The 18,083-nt window shown below is 41.4% G+C and overlaps 1 non-coding gene across 1 annotated transcript; it reads left to right on the plus strand.

The window, feature by feature from the left end:
* Nucleotides 1-15,089: 15,089 nt before the first annotated feature.
* On the plus strand, nt 15,090-15,196 carry LOC126008419 (U6 spliceosomal RNA). The gene has a single exon (XR_007495751.1). It is a non-coding gene; the product is annotated as a U6 spliceosomal RNA (small nuclear RNA).
* Nucleotides 15,197-18,083: the final 2,887 nt, after the last annotated feature.

Below are 18,083 nucleotides of genomic sequence, written 5' to 3' on the forward strand. Positions count from 1 at the left end.
TAGTGGGTAGGGTACTGGACTTGCAGGCAGGCAATCTGGGTTCAATTCACAGCGTCCCATATGATCTCCAAGCCTGCCAGGAGTGATCTCTGAGTGCAGAGCAAGGAGTAAGCCTGAGTACCACCAGGTGTGGCCCAAAAGCCAAAACCAAAACAACAGCAAAAACAAACAACAAACAAACAAAAACCCCTTCAGATTCCACAATACTGACAACACAATAAGAGCACATCAAGTTAGATGGGAAAGTAGCAGAAGCCAACTAAGCTCAATAAACAAAACAACAACACAGAAAGCTCCTAACTACAAATGCGTTGCCAAACTCTCAGACAATGACTTTAATGACCCCTGAGTGAGGCAGTTTTCACAAATTTTTTTACTAAAGTATTTTCCATAATTTCAATAGCCATTTTGTTGTAACAAAAATTGTTTTGTGCCTGCTCAGGGGGGCAAGTTTGGAGGGGTGGTGGGAAACTGGGGACAATGGTAGCAGGAAGTTCATACTGGTGGTAGAATTGATGTCAAAACATTGTCTACCTCAAGCAACTGTATTAGGAACAACTTTGTAAATGACTATGTTTAAATAAAGTGAAAAATAATTAAAAAGTGGATATCATCGGGCCGGAGAGATAGCACAGCGGTAGGGTGTTTGCCTTGCACACAGTTGATCCAGGATAGACAATGGTTCGAATCCCAGAATCCCATATGGTCCTCCAAGCTTGCCAGGAGTGATTTCTGAGCACAAAGCCATGAGTAACCCCTGAGCACCACTGGTGTGATCCCCAAAATGGATATCACCTACCATCTCAACCCACACACTCCACTCCAAATAGTTTTTCTGCTGAATCTATGCCAATCACTAAATAAAAAACCCAGGAAGCCATAGGTATACCACCAATATATGTTGGTGTATCACCAAGATCCATTATTTCAAACACAATTACTCTTTCACTTTGGAAAATATAGGAAAGGAGCAGAGAGATAGTACAAGAGGTATGGTCATCTTACATGCAGCCAACCACGTTAGATTCCCCCACACTGCAGGACACCCTGAGCACCATCAGAAATCACTAAGCACAGAGCCAGGAGTTGACCTGAGCACCATCAGATGTTGTCTGGGCATCAAAAGGAAAAAAATACATAGAGAAATGCCAGAGTATGGAGAAGAAAATAACTACCATTCATGAGCCTATCACCAAGAAATATTAAGAAATATTATGTTATAACCTACATTTATTTAATGGCTTCATGGGCTATAAAGAACTTCATATGATCTATCTCACTGAGTATTGTTAATATTTTAGATTTCTTTCAAGCTATTTTTCTTTACACAACTATATAATAGTTTTGTTACTTATTACATATGCTTTCTTATCATTTTTATCACTTTTATTTCTCTTAATTCTTTTTCTTTCTTAATTCTAATAAATATGACATAGCTACTTTTTCTCCCATTTACAGGTGAAACCATTAAGTCTAAAAGACAAGTTTCATAAGGCCATATAGCTAATAAATGGCAAGTTGGAATTTAAACCAAGGTTGGATTGGCAAATGGCCATGACTTCATTGTGTGTGTGGAGAGGTAACTAAATAATCCTAGGGGTCCCAAGGGTAGAACTTTATTTGTCTTTGTTTGTTTTGGTTTTGGTTTTTTGGGTCACACCCAGCAGCACTCAGGGGTTACTCCTGGCTCTATGCTCAGAAATCACTCCTGGCAGACTCGGGGGACCATATGGGATGCTGGGATTCGAACCACCGTCCTTCTGCATGCAAGGCAAACACCCTACCTCTGTGCTATCTCTCCAGCCCCTCAAGGGCAGAACTTTAGCACAGTGCAAATATAGACAACACTTGGTTCACACCACTCTTCTTCAGAAGAGACAGTCTTGTAATAACCAGTGACATATCCAAGAATTTGTGAAAAGTGATTAAGTCCATCTAGAATTGCCATGTGGGAAGGTTCCAATGACTATAATCAACATCACTTTTGTGACCAACTAGCCAGTTCATCCAGATTCAGAAGAAAAGTTACAAATATTTTGAGCCTAAAGTTTCCAGCTAAATATCCAGATTCTCCAATTTTATATAAACTTAGCCACTTAACCACTGTTGATTTATACATACTTATATGTATATATACTTACTGTAAGTATATACTCATGTAACATTCCACTAAAATGTTAAGTGTTCTTTATGTGTTATTAAAATTTAACTGGACATTTTTTGGCAAATGCATACCAAAAATATAATTATTGACTATGATTAAGTTTTAATTGGGTCTTATTTTTTTATTTGTTAAATATGACATTCCTAGTAAAAAGTCCCCTTACTAGAATTGGGTTTTTTGTTTGTTTGTTTGTTTGTTTGTTTTGGGTGAACCATAACAAATTGAGGGATCATTTCTGGAGGGTTCAGAGGACCATATAGGGTAGCAGGAATCAAACCCAAGTCATCTGCCTACAAGGCAAGTCCCTACCTGCTATACTAACTCTGTGGCCCTCCAAAACGTTCATTATTTTCTCCTCTCCTCATTCCCCATTAGCTTTTCTGTTCTTCTTCCCTATCATAATCGTTCAAATTAATTTTATTTCATGTAAACCTATCTAACTTACCTCCTATTTATTTTGATATATACATAAATGTGAAAGTATATTATATTGCTTTATTATTTTAATCCCCACACAAACAGAATTGCACTATAAATCTCATTCTGGCCTTGTTTCCTTTCTTCCTGCATTCTATCCATGCTCTGAATATAAATCTGGGTTATAATGTCACGGAACTTTTTTGTTCTAACTTTGTTTTTTCGTGTTGCTAAAATCTAACTCAGGGTCTTTTTTTTTTTCCACACCCGGTTACACTCAGGGGTTACTCCTGGCTATGCACTCAGAAATTGCTCTTGGCTCAGGGGACCATATAGGATGCTGGGGGATTGAACTGTGATCCATCCTAAGTCAGCCGGGTGTAAGGCAAATGCCCTACTACTGTGCCACCACTCCAGCCCCAAAACCCAGGGTCTTATAGCTGGGAAGCATTTACTCTACTACTGAGCTGCATTTCCAGCCACACAGACTAGATTTTACTAACTAAATCCCACATGACAGACACCTGGGATGCTTCTACCTCCTGTTTCTACGAGCAATGCTGGTCTCAGATTAGGGGCATATTGGATCTCATTTATTTGGTTATTTTACAGCAAGTGTGAGAATTTCTCTGGGGAGTATTCTTAGAAGAGGGAAGGGTTGCTAGTAGCTACTATAGAACAACCCTTCAGATAGACACTGGTCTACAGAAGATCCCTTGCCTGGAGAGGCACATCAATTTTCCCTTAGCAGTCTTTTGAGACCACAATGACGTTTATGACTGTTGGAGTTCACATGCAATGTAGAAAAGGCTTTTAGCTCAATAAACAGAAGCCAAATTTCTGAAACTATCTTCTACTTAATCATGGTTCTAAAGATGTTCTGCCTAAAATAGGGAGATGAGGTTCCAAGATGAAATAAATGTTGGAAGCAATGCCATATATATCCACCCCATACATTCACTGACAATTTGAAAAGGCATTTTTGAACAAGAAGAAATGCAGTTTGTAATTCTATTTCATTTACCACCCCATTTCCCAAGCTTGTTTGCCTGTGGAGTCCCTTTGTTCATGAAACATTACAGGCAATAGATGTGCTTTGAGTTGCAGAAACTAAGAGTGTTTGCAATGGTATATCTAAGTGCTATTCAAGGAGTGCCTTTCAACCAGGATATGTACTCACATTCAAGCTGGAATTGAGAGAAATACACCATAGATTGTATGTCAACATTTATCTAATTTCCTATTTGGAAATGGATGGAGAGCTTGGAACTAAAGCCAAGGATGTGGAGTTAGGCATTGATTAAACTAAGAAAATAAAACACACACACACAACACACACACACACCTACATACATACATACAGAATAAATCCCTGCTCTAATTCTTTCTTATTGTCCTGGGCACATTCTTTTATCTTTCTGAATGCTAGATGCCATATCTAGCAATCAGATACAGTTATACTTCTCACATAAAGTATAAGTAAAATGCTAGATTATAATGTCCCACTGTGGTCAGAGAAATAGTATATGGTTTAAGGCATTGCCTTAAAAGCTGATTGACCCCAGGAGCAACCCCTGAGTACAGGGCTTGGTGGAGTCTCTAAGCACTTCAGGATGTGGTCCAAAACCACCCCTCTGACACAGGAGGGCTCTTTATACCTGTTATATCTGAACTGGTTGCTGACACAAAGAAGCAGAAGTGATTGAGACTAGAAAAGATGGAGATAAAAGACAGGCTTGGGATATTAATTAGAAAAAAATGGGGCCGGAGAGATAGCACAGCGGCGTTTGCCTTGCAAGCAGCCGATCCAGGACCAAAGGTGGTTGGTTCGAATCCCGGTGTCCCATATGGTCCCCCGTGCCTGCCAGGAGCTATTTCTGAGCAGACAGCCAGGAGTAACCATTGAGCACCGCCGGGTGTGGCCCAAAAACCAAAAAAAAAAAAAAAAAAGAAATAAAGGAAGGAAGGAAGGAAGGCAGGAAGGAAGGAAGGTAGGAATGAAGGAAGGTAGGAAGTAAGGAAGGAAGGAAGGAAGGAAGGTATGAAGGAAGGAAGGAAGAAAAAGAAAGAAAGAAAGAAAGAAAGAAAGAAAGAAAGAAAGAAAGAAAGAAAGAAAGAAAGAAAGAAACAAACAAACAAACAAACAAACAAACAAACAAACATGGGGCATGGGGCAGTTTCATACACATAGCAATAGGCAGATCAAGGGAGTTATAGAAGTAAAATGTTGTATTTATCACACACACACACACACACACACACACACACACACACACACACACACACACACACACACACACACACACCACAAGTTATTGTGGCCACACCAGCAGTGTTCAGGGGTTATTACCAGCCATTCAGGAGTCACTCCTGGAAGTAGCTGGGATTTCATATGTGGTGCTGGCTGGACAAGCAACTTAATCCCTATACTATCTCTCTCCCAGTATTGGAAATTTTAAATCCAGCAGAAGTTGTGAGGTCAGGAGCTAGTAAGTAGCCGATCTCTCAAGGTTAAATGGAAAAACCTAGACCTTCCAGGACACAACAAGGCTTTGTGAATGACTCATTTATGGGACACATTTCTCCCTCAGTTTCAGCCAATGACACAATACCTGCTTTATTCACCATCCACATGTGATGTGAGGCCAAGATGAGATTTTGTAAGTGGCTTTAGAGAACACTTATGAAACATTCAATGGAATGGTCCATTTTGAAGGTAAAAGAAGTGCAAAGATAAAAAAGAAGTGTAAAGGTTGTTCTGTGAATCAAAGTCAGTGTTCATATAATGGCTGTTTACTGGACTCCCTTACAATCTGGCAGAAGAAAATGCTTATTCCCAGTTTTAGCTAATGAGTTCCCCCACCTCTGACTCCTGGAAAATTCCATCTCAGTCATGTTTTTGGAACCTCTCCTCTTCCTAAGATAGTGCAAAAGTCTTTGGGAGTTTGTTCAGTCTAGCCTATTGGGAGGAGATCTCTGATTATCAGTTCATATTGCCTTCACTCGGTCCTTTGTCTGCGTGCTTGAAGGTTAATTTCTGAGGCTTTGGAATCAAGCTTGCTCAGGGAAATTCCTGTGCCTGGGTTCTGAATTCCCTCTACTCAGCTCACAGTCATTCCTATTAGCTTCCCTGCCAGCTCTTCTTTTCTGGAGTACATAAAGTCTCAGTCAAGAGAGAAGAAAAGTGTATGTCTCCAAGGTGGGCTGGTGGGGGTGAAAGGAAACTGGGGAAATTAGTGGGAAATGATAAAAAAAAAAAAACAACTAGTGGGAAATGAACACTGGTGAAGGGATGGATGTTGGAACATTGTTTGGCTAAAACACAACTATCACAGCTTTTTGGCCAGAGCAATAGCACAGAGCTAGGGCATTTGCCTTGCATATGGCCCACCTGGACAGACTCAAGTTTTATCTCCAGAATCCTATTTGGTCCCTTGAGCCTGCCAGGAGCGATTTCTGAGCTCAGAGCCAGGAGTAACCCCTGGATGCCATCAGGTGTGGCCCAAAATAAAAAATTAAAATAAAAACACAACATTTTAACTCTATCTCAAGGGGATTTAATTTAAAATATATTTTTAAATCTTTCTTATCCTTCCTATTCTCTTGGGACATTCTCCCAAGTTTCTCCTCTGTCCCTCCCTATTTTAAATGACCTCTCAACCTTTGCTGCCACATCGTCTCTAAAATTTTTCCACTCTGGTTGCAGATGAGGGAGAGTTTGAGGGGACAGCTCTGAGTTCAGGGGTACCCAGAAACCTCTCTACTATGTCTACCTTTTGAAGATGAAAGAGGAGAAATCTCATTATGAGGCCAAAGTTGATTTCTTAGTAAAGTGATCACAGATACACAAACAGTATGTCCTTCACACTCTTGAACAAAGGCTGGTTTCTCGTGTATTGATTGTGTTGCATTCTATTTTGCTTATAATAAAAGTTTCGTTTGTTTTGTAAACAAACCATTCCACTGGCATGAAGTTTCAATACCCACCATGCGCCCTGACCTCAGCCCCACTACCAACTGAACAAAGGTCTCTCTGGATGCTGTCTCAGTGGTTTGGGGGAGGCTGATCTGGCTCTTGAGGATGAATGCGCAATGCTGACTTTGTACAGTAAGGCTAGTCCCCACAGATGGTTAAGGAAGAAAGGAAAAGATGCCAAGCCTTACACTTCACCCCCACACATACACTTTCTTACGTTAGAACTATTCTGACTGTCCTCCCTCTGCTTTTTGGGTCACAGTTGTTTAATTAAAACCATGAGATTACTATCAAGGCACAGTCCAGAGCCCTGGTGATTGTTCCTGTGGTGGAGGGCCAAGGTCACAAAGAAGAACTGGGAAATGGAAATAAGTTTTCTTTTTTTTTTTTTTTTTTTTTTTTTTTTGGTTTTTGGGCCACACCCAGCGGTGCTCAGGGGTTACTCCTGGCTGTCTGCTCAGAAATAGCTCCTGGCAGGCACGGGGGACCATATGGGACACTGGGATTCAAACCAACCACCTTTGGTCCTGGATCGGCTGCTTGCAAGGCAAACGCTGCTGTGCTATCTCTCCGGGCCCGGAAATAAGTTTTCTAAGGCTCAGTGCAGAGAAGAGTCGCTTGATTGCTGAAGATAGGACTTTGTTTTTGTTTTGCTTTGTTTTGTTTTGTCTTTGCATGAAAGAGAGAAGTTAACTCAAGGTTGGTGGATTATAGAAAAAGAATAAAGTGGGTAGACTTCCTGTCTGTGAAAAACACTAACCAGGATTGCCAAAACTGATCATAAATTTAAAGTCCTGTGTGGTTCAGCAGTAAACACAATATAATAGTCATGAGTCAAGAGGAGACCCCTGACCTAATAAAAGAAGCTATCCCTATAGCAGAGCCTAGGGTCAGAGCCTTGGGAAGTGGGAAAGGGGTCAAGGGAAACCCTGGAGTGATAGTACAGCAGGTAGGGTGCTTCCCTGTGTGCAACTGACCTGAATCCTATCCCCAACATCCCTTATGGTCCCCTGAGCACCACCAGAAATAATTCCTGAGTACAGAGCCAGGAATAAGCCGCGAGCATTGCCAGCCAGGTGTGACCCTGCCCCCCATAAAAAAAAAACAACAACCTCAGAAAAAAAATTAATTGGGTGTTTTAATTTTGCTGTATTTTAGGGTTGATATGTGGGCTTGCAATACTTGAGTAACTAACATGAAGGTTTACAGGTTTCAAAGGAAAAAGAGTGATATTTAGGGTCAGGGGAATGACTCAACAGGCTGGATTGCATGTATGCCTCGGTGTTCAATGTCCAGCACCACATGGTCCCTCAAGCCCTACCAGAAGTCATTTCTAAGTAACATATGTGAGCAGCCCCTGAGCACTGCTAAGTGTAGCTCAAGTACAAAACAGAAACAAAATAAAAGATAGTTTTAATGTCAAAGGAAACTGTGGAGGAAAGAGAAGAAAAAGAATGATGGCTTGGGGAAGGGAGAAAAGGAAGGGGCTGTGGGATGAGAGGAAGGAGGGATCTTGAAACAGTGGTGGGGGATTGGTGTAGTAGCTATGCAACTACTATAAAATAATGACTTCAGTAGTATCACAAACTAGTATACTGCAATAAAAAATTAACGAGAAAATTATTATTTTTTGTTTGTTTGTTTTTTCGGGCCACACCCGTTTGATGCTCAGGGGTTACTCCTGGCTAAGCACTCAGAAATTGCCCCTGGCTTGGGGGGACCATATGGGATGGGGGGGGCAGGGGGGATCAAACCGCGGTCCTTCCTTGGCTAGCACTTGCAAGGCAGACACCTTACCTCTAGCGCCACCTCTCCGGCCCCACAAGAAAATTATTTTTAAGAAAATAAGAGTTGTGGGGCAAGAGAAATAGCACAGCGGTAAAGCGTTTGCCTTAGATGCAGAAGGACGGTGGTTCGAATCCTGGCATCTCATATGGTCCCCCGAGCCTGCCAGGAGTGATTTCTGAGCATAGAGCCAGGAGCGCTGCCCTGAGTGCTACCGGGTGTGACCCAAAAAACAAACAAACAAACAAACAAAAAACAAACAAACAAAGGAAAAGAAGAGTTGTCAGTTTTGGATTTGCAACTTGCCTTTTCCTCTTAAAGGATATATCCTTTCATTTCTTTTTTTTTTTCTTCTTTCCTTATTTTTTTTTCTTTCTCTTCATTTATTTTGCAGTGCCAGGGATCAAAACCAGGGCCTCACACGTGTAAGGCCTGTACTCTACTACTGAACACTTTCTCAGTCTCCACTCACTATATATTGGATAACTTTATATACAAGCCCAAGAATATGACAGGCACCAAGAATGCAAAGAGAAATAAAAATCACCACTTCCTAAAATTTGAGGTTATCATAAATTAAGTTTACCTGAGTCTTAAGTTACTTGTCTCTCTATAATGAGTATCATCATTTCTCTTTCATGCAGATATCAAGAATATTCAATATTCATTAAAGCACAGTCAAATAAGAAACACTACTCAAATGCTCTTTCTATATTTGTCGCAATCCTTGTCAAAGAAGAATTTGAAGCAGTCACATATTAAATATTTTTGTTTGTTTATTTTTTGGGTTTTGGGTCACACCTGGCAGAACTCAGGAGTCACTCACTCCTGGCTCTGTGCTCAGAAGTCACTCTCAGCAGGCTTGGAAGACAATATGGGATTCCAGAATTCAAACCAGGATTCTTCCTGTGTTGGCTGCGTGCAAGGTAAACAACTTACCGCTGTGCTATTGGTTGACCCCACATATATTTGAGGGTGGGCCACCCCTGCAGAAGCTCAGGGGTTACTCCTAGCTATGCGCTCAGAAATCACTCCTGACTTGGGGAACCATTGGGTCACCAGGAAATCGAACCGTACTGAGGTTCGTCCTAGGTTAGTGTGTGCAAGGCAGATGCCCTACCGCTTGCACCACCGCTATGGCCCCTCCTCATATTAAATCTTTTATGGAGGCCAGAGGTTGTACAGTGGTTAGGGTGCATGTCTAGCATCCACCTGACTGGGGTTCTTCTATCAAATCCAGGTGATCTCCCAGCATCAATGAGTATAGTCTTGGAGGCCCCCTCACTGATTAAATATGAAAGGGTAGAAAAAGATATACCAAAATAATAACCTCAGATTAAACCCATGTCAAGTGCTTTGAGAATGTCATAATTCTATTGTACCTCCCCTAAGCACCATGATATTTTTCCCCACAAACACAAACATGCCACCACATTTAAAATATACAAATTCTGGGGCTGGAGCGATAGCATAACAGTAGAGTGCTTGCTTTGCACATGGCTGCCTAGGATGAACCTGGCTTTGATCCCTGGCATCCCATATGATCCCTGAGCCAGGAGCCATTTCTGAGTGCATAGCCAGGAGTAACCCCTGAGCATCCCAGGGGTGGCCCAAAACCCAAAAAATATAATAAAACAAAAACACAAATTCAGGCAGTTAATATTAATGCCTTCTAATTCAAAGAGCCCATGCAAATTCATGGGCTAAAATTAGTGGGTAAATATCTATGACTAAAAAACTTAGTTTAGGCCAAAGAGAAAACTCAATGGTTTGAGTGTGTGGGAGGCCTGGTTTCTGTCCCTAGCACTGCATGCTTCCCTGAGCATCAGCAGGAGAAATCCTTGAGCAGTGAACCAAGGTATAACTGAAAACCCCTCAAAAAATGATTCATCTCAGCGTCACACATTGCATTTAGTTGTTAAGTCTCCTTCAATTTGGTACTTGGAACATCTTGACATTTTTATCATTTTATAAACTTGCCCTTATTGAAGATGACAGACCAGTTATTCTATAAACTGTCTCTTCTTGTGAATTTAATTGGTGTTTTCTCAAGATTCTATTTGGATTTTCCATAATCAGCAGGAATACCAGAAAAGCAATGCTGAGTTATTTATATGGCATCCTATTAGGGGGCATTATTTAAACCTGTTCCATTGTTGATGATTTTTTTTATCACCCAATTAATCAGTATCTACCAGGCTTCTTCTATTATGAAGTTATTTCTTTTTTTTTTTTTTTTTTTTTTTTTTTTTGGTTTTTGGGCCACACCCGGTGAGGCTCAGGGGTTACTCCTGGCTATGCACTCAGAAGTCGCTCCTGGCTTGGGGGACCATATGGGACACCGGGGGATCGAACCGCAGTCCGTCCGAGGCTAGCGCAGGCAAGGCAGGCACCTTACCTTTAGCACCACCGCCCGGCCCCATGAAGTTATTTCTTTTCCTTTTGTAGTTTGTAAGTATTGAGTAGGGAGAAACTTTTGGACTGTGTAGCTTCCTGCTGACCTTTTAGTTTACCCCTTTATTGATTTATATCCATGTGAACTCATAGTTTATAATCTTCATGAATTCGAAGCCATTATTTTCATTTCTTGTTCTGTTTTCTTTTGTTTGGGGGCCACATGCTGTGTGTTCAAGGCTTCCTCCAGGCACTTTGTTCAAAGATCACCCTGGCAGACTCGGGGATCATATGGAGTGCCAGACATTTAACCCAGGTCAGCTGCATGCAAGGCAAATGTCCTGTCCATTGTACTATCTTTTCTACCTTCATTACTTACTTTGATATTAACTTGTCCCTGAGGTAGATAGTGTTCTTTGAGTACATACTTCCATGCTTTCTGGTTCAATATACCATTTTGGGCCTTCAAGTCCAGCCTTAAAAGTCATTTCTCCTGGGGCCGGACGGTGGCACTAGAGGTAAAGTGCCTGCCTTGCCTGCGCTAGCCTTGGACGGACCGCGGTTCGATCCCCCGGCATCCCATATGGTCCCCCAAGCCAGGAGCGACTTCTGAGCACATAGCCAGGAGTAACCCCTGAGCGTCACCGGTGTGGCCCAAAACCAAAAAAAAAAAAAAGTCATTTCTCCTAGGTGCCCAGCATCCCGGGCTCTTAGACTATACTTTCATGCCAGGTTTAGCTCCAAACCAAAAATAAATCAACCAACCAATCAACCAAGACCTGAAATATTACTGTTCTCACTACAATGAGTTTGTCCTGGCAAGGGTGTGGCCATGATCACTAAGGTTATTTTTTTCCGGGGTAAGACTTAGCCATTGTACTCCAATACACTGACCCCAAGATTTCCTCACAACTCAGCTGCATAATTTGTGGGAGTAAGATGGATATCACTGTAGCCAGGTCACTTCTATGGACAGAGATAAGGAATATCTTTTACACACGCAATTACACACTAAAATCTATTTTTATTTCTGAGTTTATCTATCTCTGTATATTTAAAGCTATAAATTCATACCCAACCTCAAATTCCAGTTCAAAACCATGAATTTTAACCCAAATTGTTTCCCTTTCCATATTTAAATCTTCTTCTCAAGCAATGAAAAGAGGAATTCTTTTTTTAAAAAAAAGTTATACATAGGGGCCAGAATGATAGTACAGTGGATAAAGAGCTGCTGACCTAGGTTTGATCCCTGACAACCTATATGATCTTCCAAACCAAGGATCCTCAAACTTTTTAAACTGGGGTCATTTCACTGTCCCTCAGACCATTGGAGGGCCAGTCTATAGTTTAAAAAAATAAAACTATGAACAATAGAGGCCTCTGGCCATAGCTTGAGGACCTGCTAGAGATTGAGAGGTGGAGTCCAAAGACAGAAAGAAAGAGGGAGTCGGAGAATGCGGCACGCACATCCCACACATGCAAAGTGCTGCCCAGGACCGGTTGAGACAGCTGCTAAGCAGGACAGGCAGTGGCGGCGAAAACACCTGACAGGCCGGATAAATGTCCTTGGCTGGCCACATTGGCCTGCAGAACATAGTTTGAGGACCCCTGTTTCAAATCCTACCAGGAGTGATCCCTGAGTGCAGAGCCAGAAATAAGCCCTGAACACAGCTGACTGTGACCCAAAAGCAAATACACAAAAATTAATATATCATTTACTTGCCATCAAATTTACCAATTTATAATGAACAATTCATTTGGGGCATTATAAAATAGGATAGTCACCACAATCTAATTCCAGAATATTTTTGTCACCCCCTAAAGAAATCCCAAACACACTAGCTCTCATTTTCCAAATCCCTTCTACATTTATTCTAACAATCACTAATCTAATTTCTGATTACACATTTGCTTATTTGAGATGTTATAAATAAAATCAAACAGAAATGACCTTTTCTTGCCCTGCTTTCTAAATTTAACAATGGCTTTTGGGGTGTATGTGGATAAGTCCCAGACAACAGTGAACCATGGCTTTGTTCTGGGAGCTGATGGGTAGAGAACCAATAGGTATTGGGAATAAAACTGGAGTCAGCCACCTAAACTCCTTATCTCAGCCCTAATTTAGCATAAAGTTTTTGAAGGTTATTCATGAGCATTTGAGGAGAAAATGGTTTTCTGTTTGTTTCTTTGTTTTGTGGTGCTGGGGATTGAACTCAGGGCATTATATAAGGCCTGAGAACCCTGAATTCTCCTGCTGAGTCATATTTCTGATCCTTGATGTGATTTCTAGTCTGTTATTGTTGTATGATGTCATCAACAGATGCCTGTTGAGTTTGATTTTTATTGTTGTTCAACTGTCCTGTTTCCTTCTTGGACTCTAATTTTCTATTCATTATTGAAACAGGTTTTTTAATCTTTAATTTGTTTAGTTTTGGACCACACCCAGCGACACTCTGGGTTACTCCTGGTTCTGTGCTCAGAAATCTCTCCCGGGATGCTGGGGATCGAGCCAGGGCTGGTCCCAGCTCGGCCATGTGCTAGGCAAACACCCTACTGCTGAGCTATTGCTCCAACCCATAAATCTTTAATTATTGTGGAATTTCTTTTTTTAGTTCTGACAAATTTTCTGCTTCTCTGTTAGTTGTATGTATGTTAATTGTCAGATCATCTCGATGACTTGGTTCTTTTATCAGGATAAAATATTGTTGGTCTCTTCTAATAGTTTTTATTCTAAAATCTCTTCGTTGAGCTTCTTGAGAGATAGTACAAAGTTCAAGGTATTTGTCTTGCGTGCAGTTGACCCCAGTTTGAGCTCCAGCACCCCTTAGTGAGTCCTTCCCATCAGCCACTGAGCACTTCCAGGATGACCCCTGAGCTCAGCCAGGACCAATCAGCGAGAAATGCTGGGTGTGGCACATAAACAAAACAATCTAGGGCCAAAGAGACAGCATGGAGGTGGGGCATTTGCCTTGCATGCAAAAGACGGTGATTAAAATCCCAGCATCCCATATTGCTCCCGTGTCTGCCAGGGGTGATTTCTGAGCATAGAGCCAGGAGTAACCCCAGAGTGCTGCCAGGTGTGATCCAAAAACCAAAAAACAAAAAAATTGAAAAATTGAAAAAAAATTAAAAAACAATCTATTTAGTTTAATATTTGTAAAAGCACTCCATCTCTTTGTTATTATTCTGGTATGTCATTTTCTACCCTTTCATATTTAATCTATTTGTATTTTCATCTCTAAGGAGCTCAGAATTTACATCTCAAAGAAATATGGTCTTCATGCCTTTGGGCTACTTCAGGCTGGGTAATCTCTTCTTAAGTTTTATTATTTTCCAAAACTAATTACCAACCCTTTCTTCCCCACCTATTTGCCTGAAACATTTTCAAGAACAAATTGTTCCAAAAGAGAAGGAAAAGGTACCATTCTTTGTTGAAAATAAGTAAACAAAGATCTGAACAGCTGAGTGGCTTGCACAAGCTCAACAACAGGTGAGAACAGAGCCAGGAATAGATGCAGATCAAGTGACTCCAACTAATTCTTTCTCTTTTCCATTATATTAGCTCAAAACAATGATAGTATTTGACTCAACATTTTTGAGCTATTTAGATCTCATTTCAACTGGCATTTCAGATCACTCAGTTAAAAGAGCCACTCAATCATTTATGACCATGTCACTCTATTTTTATTGTCAAGTTATTTTCTATTTTAGGCATCGTGATTTATAACAAACACTGTTGATGGTAGGGTTCCATCAGAAAAGCATTCCAGCACCACACACTCCACCAAAGTGTCTGCTTTCCTCTACCATCATCCCAGTATCTCCCCCATTCCCTCCCCACTGTCATGGTGGAACATTATGAACATTTTTTTTGTTGGTTTTTGGTTTTTGGGTCACACCTGGCAGTGCTCAGGGGTTACTCCTGGCTCTATGCTCAGAAATCGTTCCTGGCAAGTTCGGGGACCATATGGGATGCCGGGATTCGAACCACCGTCCTTCTGCATGAAAGGCAAACACCTTACCTCCATGCTATCTCTCCAGCACCTGAACATTTTTTTTAACTTGAAACTTCATTGCATTTAAGACACCATAGTTAACAAAACTGTTAATGATGGAGTTCCATGCATAAAACATTGCAACTAAGAATGCTTTGCAGGGCTCGGAGAGATAGCACTGCGGCGTTTGCCTTGCAATCAGCCGATCCAGGAACTAAGGTGGTTGGTTCGAATCCCGGTGTCCCATATGGTCCCCTGTGCCTGCCAGGAGCTATTTCTGAGCAGACAGCCAGGAGTAACCCCTGAGCAGCGCTGGGTGTGGCCCAAAAAAAAAAAAAAAAAAAGAATGCTTTGCAGTGTGCTCGCTTTGTCAGCACATATACTAAAATTGGAACGATACAGAGAAGATTAGCATGACCCCTGAGCAAGGATGACACGCAAATTCGTGAAGCGTTCCATATTTAAAAAAAAAAAGAAAGAAAAGAATGCTTTGCAATAGTAAGGACCCCAGATGCCTGGCTGGATGGTACCACCAGTGGAAACTATATCTCTACTTGATCTGCCTCCTATCACTTAAAAACACATTCCCCACAATATTTCTTGACCATTTTCTGTGTATGCAAAGTATGTTCTTTGTACATTCCTCAGTTGCACATGCTCTCTGTCTTATAAAACATGAGTTTCCTACTACAATATGTATAAACTGTTACAATACCCCATATTTACTAGGCTTAAATCTAGTTCCTACTCCTGCTCTTTGGAGTTGTTCTCTAGTCCAGCCTGATGGACATCTTGCCTATCTTCAGTTGTTTCACTGCCAATAATTCCCCCTTTTTTTCAAAACCATCTTTTTTTAATTCAGTTGTTCCTAGTTTTTTCAAATGCAACAAACTTAAGGGGATTAGGTAATTTTCCTAAGATCATCGCTTTTCTTTTCTTTTTTTTTTTTTCTTCTTGGTTTTTGGGTCACACCGGCAGTGCTCAGGGGTTACTCCTGCCTCTAAGCTCAGAAATCGCTCCTGGCAGGCTCGGGGGACCATATGGGATGCCGGGATTTGAACCACCGTCCTTCTGCATGAAAGGCAAATGCCTTACTTCCATGCTATCTCTCCGGCCCCAAGATTACCTCTTAACAGCAGTTTTACTCATTAGAGTAGGACTCTGCAAGTGATTACTTGCACATGCAGAAATTTAATCTAAGAACACCAACTTTTTTTTTTTTTTTTTTTTTTTTTGGTTTTTGGGCCACACCCAGCGGTGCTCAGGGGTTACTCCTGGCTGTCTGCTCAGAAATAGCTCCTGGCAGGCACGGGGGACCATATGGGACACCAGGATTCAAACCAACCACCTTTGGTCCTGGATCGGCTGCTTGCAAGGCAAACGCCACTGTGCTATCTCTCCGGGCCCAGAACACCAACTTTTATTTATTTTTTAAACTTTATTGATTGACTGGTTTGGGGGCCACATCTGGTGGTGCTCACAGGTTACTCCTGGCTCTGCACTCAGAAATTGCCCCCGGCAGGCTGGGAGACCAACTGGAATGCCGGGAATCGAACCAGGTCCCTCCTGGGTCAGCCACATGCAAGATAAATACCCTACCGCTGTACTATCTCTCTGACCCTTGAAAGCCAAATTTTACCTGTGCACATGGGGTTTCTATCTAAAGATGATATATTCCACATTCCCCTAGAGCTGAACATATATGATTAAACTTGAACCAGTAAGACACAGTAAAATTGGCTTGTGTGACTTCTGGGACATGTCCTTAAAGGTGGATACAACCCTTTTCTATTCTTCCTGTAAGCCAAAACCCAGAATAAACCAGCTATTCTGGAGTATGAACTGAATTAGGTAGTACAGAAATTAGGCATCTCTGGCAGATGGAGCAATATATTAACCCTATATACCTATCCAAGCCTTCCTAAGAGGTAAAGATAAATTCCTTTCATGAACTGAATTGAGTCCACCCTCCCCAATTCATGTTAGACCTCTAGTCCCAATGTGCCTGTGTCTGCAGATAGGACTTTAAGATAAGAATAAAGCATAAACTAGAGCAGTAAGGTAGATCTCTATTCCAATAGAATATTGGAATCCCTATCAAGAAAGGACAAAATCCCAGAGTCCTATGTGATACAGAGGAAAGGCCTTGTGAGGCAAAGTAATGATGTTTAACAGCCAACATAGAGCAATATGTTTTTATAGCTTACAGTTATAAAAACAGATAGCTATAAAACCTTTATAGCTATAAAAACATGATTTTAGAGCCAAAGAAATCATTTGATAGACTGAAGCATGCTTTATGTGTAGGAGGCCTGTTTTTTGTTTTTTTTTTTTTTTTTTTTTTTGGTTTTTGGGCCACACCCGTTTGACGCTCAGGGGTTACTCCTGGCTATGTGCTCAGAAATCGCCCCTGGCTTGGGGGACCATATGGGACACCGGGGGATCGAACCACGGTCCTTCCTTGGCTAGCGCTTGCAAGGCAGACACCTTACCTCCAGCACCACCTACCCGGCCCCAGGAGGCCTGGTTTTAATTCAATGATCAAAGAAACAAACAAAAAAAAACATATAATTTTTGCAAAATATATTGCTACCACAGACACACAGTTAACTATAGATTCTTGTTCAACAATTATTTATTCAAAGATTACTGGGTCTGGGGCTGAAGTAATGGTGCAGTGGTAGGGCATTTGCCTTGCACGTGGCTGACCCAGAGCAGGCTGCGGTTTAATCCCCAGTGTCCCATATGGTCCCCCAAGCCAGGAACAATTTCTGAGCACATAGCCAGGAGTAACCCCTGAGTGTCTCTGGGTGTGGCCCAAAAAATCCAAAAAAAAAAAAAGATTACTAAGTGGGGAATGAAGAGATAGTATAGTGAGTAGGGTGCTTGCCTTTCTGACTGCCATATTCAAAGTCCAGTACCACATATGGTTCCCCAAGGCCTGATAAGAGTAATCCCTAAGTGCCGAGCTAGGAATCAGCACTGAGCATCATTGAGTGTGATCCAAAAAACAAACCCCAAAAGAAAATAATGACTGCTGATGCTTCCCAGGCTGATACCTCTGTGGCATTCTCAGAAAGGGGTGCCAGGCAGATTCTCCTTTCTGATGAACTACAGCAGATGAATTCTGTCACCACCAACAGAAACAGCCCAGTTTTGTTACTTAATCTATTCAAATTTACAGGCCACCAAATTTATTTAGATCTATAAATCCTAGACCATGCTGCTGAGCAACACCTCAATATCTTTTTGTTTGTTTTGTTTTGTTTTGTTTTTGCCACACCTGGCAATGCTCAGAAGTTACTTCTGGTTCTGAACTCAGAAATCACTCCTGGCAGGTTCAGGGGACCAT

This window comes from Suncus etruscus, chromosome 4 (assembly GCF_024139225.1).
Source record: "Suncus etruscus isolate mSunEtr1 chromosome 4, mSunEtr1.pri.cur, whole genome shotgun sequence".
Classification (NCBI taxonomy): Eukaryota; Metazoa; Chordata; class Mammalia; order Eulipotyphla; family Soricidae; genus Suncus; species Suncus etruscus.